The sequence below is a fragment of the Arachis ipaensis genome, chromosome B1 (genome assembly GCF_059453495.1).
Source record: "Arachis ipaensis isolate K30076 ecotype BB chromosome B1, ASM5945349v1, whole genome shotgun sequence".
Taxonomy (NCBI): domain Eukaryota; kingdom Viridiplantae; phylum Streptophyta; class Magnoliopsida; order Fabales; family Fabaceae; genus Arachis; species Arachis ipaensis.
In genome coordinates, this window is record NC_142436.1 from 30,852,622 (window position 1) to 30,857,313 (window position 4,692).

The following is a 4,692-nucleotide window of genomic DNA, read 5'->3' on the forward strand; positions in this document are numbered from 1 at the left end:
GCCTGCAACCTTTACTAGCATGTCCTCTACTTGTCCATAAGCCTCTTTTCTTGAACTGTCTGCCATTTCTAATGAGATTCTAGCAGCTTGCACCTCAAAGATTCCCAGTTTCTCCATTACAGAGAGTGGCATGAGGTTTATCCCTGACCCAAGGTCACATAGAGCCTTCTCAAAGGTCATGGTGCCTATAGTACAAGGTATTAGGAACTTTCCAGGATCCTGTTTCTTCTGAGGCAATCTCAGTTGATCCAATGTATTAGTTCATTGGTGAACAGGGGAGGTTCATCTCCCCAAGTCTCATTACCAAATAAATTGGCATTCAGTTTTATGATTGCACCAAGGAACTTGGCAACTTGCTCTTCAGTAACATCCTCATTCTCTTCAGAAGAGGAATACTCATCAGAGCTCATGAATGGCATAAGGAGGTTTAATGGAATCTCTATGGTCTCTAGATGAGTCTCAGATTCCTTTGGTTCCTCAGAGGGAAACTCCTTATTGATCACTGGACGTTCCAGGAGGTCTTCCTCACTGGGATTCACGTCCTCCTCCTCTCTTGAGGGTTCGGCCATGATTGATATATCAATGGCCTTGCACTCTCTCTTTGGATTCTCTTCTGTATTGCTTGGGAGAGTACTAGGAGGTGTTTCAGTGATTTTCTTACTTAGCTGGCCCACTTGTGCTTCCAGATTTCTAATGGAAGACCTTGTTTCATTCATGAAACTTAAAGTGGCCTTAGATAGATCTGAGACTATGTTTGCTAAGCTAGATGGATCCTGCTCAGAACTCTCTGTCTTTTGCTGAGTTGATGATGGAAAAGGCTTGCTATTAAACCTGTTTCTTCCACCATTGTTAAAGCCTTGTTGAGGCTTTTGTTGATCCTTCCTTGAGAGATTTGGGTGATTTCTCCATGAGAGATTATAGGTGTTTCCATAAGGTTCACCCATATAATTTACCTCTGCTATTGCAGGGTTCTCAGGATCATAAGCCTCTTCTTTAGAAGATGCCTCTTGAGTACTGTTGGATGCAGCTTGCATTCCATTCAGACTCTGAGAAATCATATTGACCTGCTGAGTCAATATTTTATTCTGGGCCAATATGGCATTCAGAGTATCAATTTCAAGAACTCCCTTCTTCTGAGGCATCCCATTACTCACAAGATTCCTCTCAGAAGTGTACATAAACTGGTTATTAGCAACCATGTCAATGAGTTCTTGAGCTTCTGCAGGCGTTTTCTTTAGGTGAATGGATCCACCTGCAGAAGTATCCAATGACATCTTAGCTAATTCAGACAGACCATCATAGAATATATCCAGGATGGTCCATTCTGAAAGCATGTCAGAAGGACACTTTTTGGTCAGTTGCTTATATCTCTCCCAAGCTTCATAGAGGGATTCACCTTCTTTTTGTCTGAAGGTTTGAACATCCACTCTAAGCTTACTCAGCTTTTGAGGAGGGAAGAACTTGGCTAAGAAAGCCGTGACCAGCTTATCCTAAGAGTTCAGGCTATCTTTAGGTTGAGAATCCAACCATATTCTAGCTCTGTCTCTCACAGTAAACGGGAAAAGCATGAGCCTGTAGACTTCAGGATCTACTCCATTAGTCTTAACAGTATCACATATCTGCAAGAATTCAGTTAAGAACTGAAAAGGATCTTCAGATGGAAGTCCATGAAACTTGCAGTTTTGTTGCATCAGAGAAACTAGTTGAGGCTTAAGCTCAAAATTGTTTGCTCCAATGGTAGGGATGGAGATGCTTCTTCCATGTAAATTGGAATTAGGTGCAGTAAAGTCACCAAGCATCCTCTTTGCATTATTATTATTTTCGGCTGCCATCTCCTTTTCCTGTTCAAAAATTCCTATAAGGTTGTCTCTGGATTGTTATATTTTAGCTTCTCTTAGTTTCCTTCTTAGAGTCCTTTCAGGTTCAGGGTCTGCTTCAACAAGAATGTTCTTGTCCTTGCTCCTGCTCATATGAAAAAGAAGGGAATAGAAAGATCCTCTTTGCTTCAGTAGAGAGAGGTTCCTTTGTGTGAGTAGAAGAAGAAAGGGAGTAAGAGTGAAGAAGAATGGATAATCCAAACACAAGGGTGAGGATAGGAGCAGAGATATGAGGTGAGGAGAAGTGTTAGTAGATGAATAAATAAATAGAAGGAGATGAGGGAGAGAAAATTTCAAAAATTAATTTTGAAAAGAAGTTGATGATTTTCGAAAATTAAAGGAGAATTAAAATTAAAATTAAAATTTAAACAATTAATTAACTAAAAAGAATTTTTTTGAAAAAGAGGGAGATATTTTCGAAAATTAGAGAGGGATAGTTAGTTAGGTAGTTTTGAAAGAGATAAGAAACAAACAAAAAGTTAATTAGTTAGTTGAAACAAATTTTGAAAATCAATTTTTAAAAGATAAGAAGATAAGAAGTTAGAAAAGATATTTGAAAAAGATATGGAATGAAAAGGCATGATTAAAAAGATATGATTTTGAAAAAGGTAAGATAAAACGATATTTTTGAAAAGATATGATTGAAATTAGTTTTGAAAAAGATTTGATTTTTAAAATCACAATTAATGACTTGATTCACAAGAAATCACAAGATATGATTCTAGAACTTAAAGTTTGAATCTTTCTTAACAAGTAAGTAACAAACTTGAAATTTTTGAACCAAAACATTAATTGTTGATGATATTTTCGAAAATATGATATAAAATTAAGAAAAATATTTTTGAAAAATATTTTTAAAATTTTTGAAAATAATTAAGAAAAATGAAAAAGATATGATTTTTGAAAAAGATAATATTTTTAAATTGAAAATTTGATTTGACTCATAAGAAACAACTAAATTTTAAAAAGTTTTGAAAAAGTCAACTCAAATTTTTGAAAATTTATGAGTGAAAAAGGGAAAGATATTTTTTTTATTTTTGAATTTTTAATGAAGAAAGAGAAAAACATGAAAAAGACTCAATGCATGAGAATTTTGGATTAAAACATGTGATGCATGCAAGAACACTATGAATGTCAAGATGAACACCAAGAACACTTTGAATGTCAAGATGAACACCAAGAACTTATTTTTGAAAATTTTCAAGAAAAGAAAACATGCAAGACACCAAACTTAAAAATTTTTAATTTTTAGACACTAAGAATTCAAGAATGCATATGAAAAACAAGAAAAGACACAAAATAAGAAAACATCAAGATCAAACAAGAAGACTTACCAAGAACAACTTGAAGATCATGAAGAACACTATGAATGCATGAATTTTCAAAAAATGCATAAATTTTTAGAAAAAAATGCAATTGACACCAAACTTAAAATTGACTCAAGACTCAAACAAGAAACAAAAAATATTTTTGATTTTATGATTTTATTAATTTTTTTTGTATTTTGTATATTTTTATTTTTTGAAAACATATAGGAAAAAGGAAGCAATGAATTCAAAGTCCTCAATCAAGATTCCAGGAATCATACCAAGTTAGTCTAAAGCTTGATGACCAGCCAAACTTCAGCATACCATTTTGAAACTTTAGAATTCATTCTTAAAATTTTTTTTAATAATTTTCGAAAACAAAAGGAAAAGAAATTTTTTTTTGAAAGATTTTCGAAAACAAATATTTTTTTTTGAAAATAAACAAAAAGAAAATTACCTAATCTGAGCAACAAGATGAACCGTCAGTTGTCCAAACTCGAACAATCCCCGGCAACGGCGCCAAAAACTTGGTGCACGAAATTGTGATCTCTGGTAATGGCTCCAAAAACTTGGTGCTCTAATCTTAATTCATAATTTGTCACAACTTCGATACAACTAACCAGCAAGTGCACTGGGTCGTCCAAGTAATAAAACCTTACGTGAGTAAGGGTCGATCCAACGGAGATTGTTGGTATGAAGCAAGCTATGGTCATCTTGTAAATCTCAGTCAGACGGATATCAAATGGTTAATGAGTTTTCGAATAATAATAATAAATAAACAGAAAATAAAGATAGAAATACTTATGTAATTCATTGGTGAGAATTTCAGATAAGCGTATAGAGATGCTTTCGTTCCTCTGAACCTCTGCTTTCCTGCTGTCTTCATCCACTCATTCCTACTCCTTTCCATGGCAAGCTTTCTGTAAGGTATCACCGTTGTCAATGGCTACATCCCATCCTCTTTGTGAAAAAGGTCCAAATGCTCTGTCACGGCACGGCTAATCATCTGGAGGTTCTCGATCATACTGGAATAGGATTCACCCTCCTTTTGCGTCTGTCACTACGCCCAGCACTCGCGAGTTTGAAGTTTGTCACAGCCATCCCTTCCCAGATCCTACTCGGAATACCACAGACAAGGTTTAGACTTTTCGGATCTCAGGAATGGCCATCCATGGGTTCTAACTTATACCACGAAGATTCTAATATCTCGGACTCGGTTCCCTGTATTAGATATCTAAGAGATACTCATTCTAGCTTGTTTGCATGTAGAACGGAAGTGTTTGTCAGGCACGCGTTCATAAGTGAGAATGATGATGAGCGTCACATAATCATCACATTCATCATGTTCTTGGGTGCGAATGGATATCTTAGAAGCGGAATAAGTTGAATTGAATATAAAACAGTAGTACTTTGCATTAAATCATGAGGAACAGCAGAGCTCCACACCTTAATCTATGGAGTGTAGAAACTCTACCGTTGAAAAATACATAAGTGAAAGGTTCAGGTAT

General features: G+C 35.3%; 1 non-coding gene across 1 annotated transcript; it reads left to right on the plus strand.

Annotated features, from left to right (window-relative positions):
• The first annotated feature begins 1,328 nt into the window (after positions 1-1,328).
• On the plus strand, positions 1,329-1,436 carry LOC148576107 (small nucleolar RNA R71). The gene has a single exon (XR_015903912.1). It is a non-coding gene; the product is annotated as a small nucleolar RNA R71 (small nucleolar RNA).
• Positions 1,437-4,692: the final 3,256 nt, after the last annotated feature.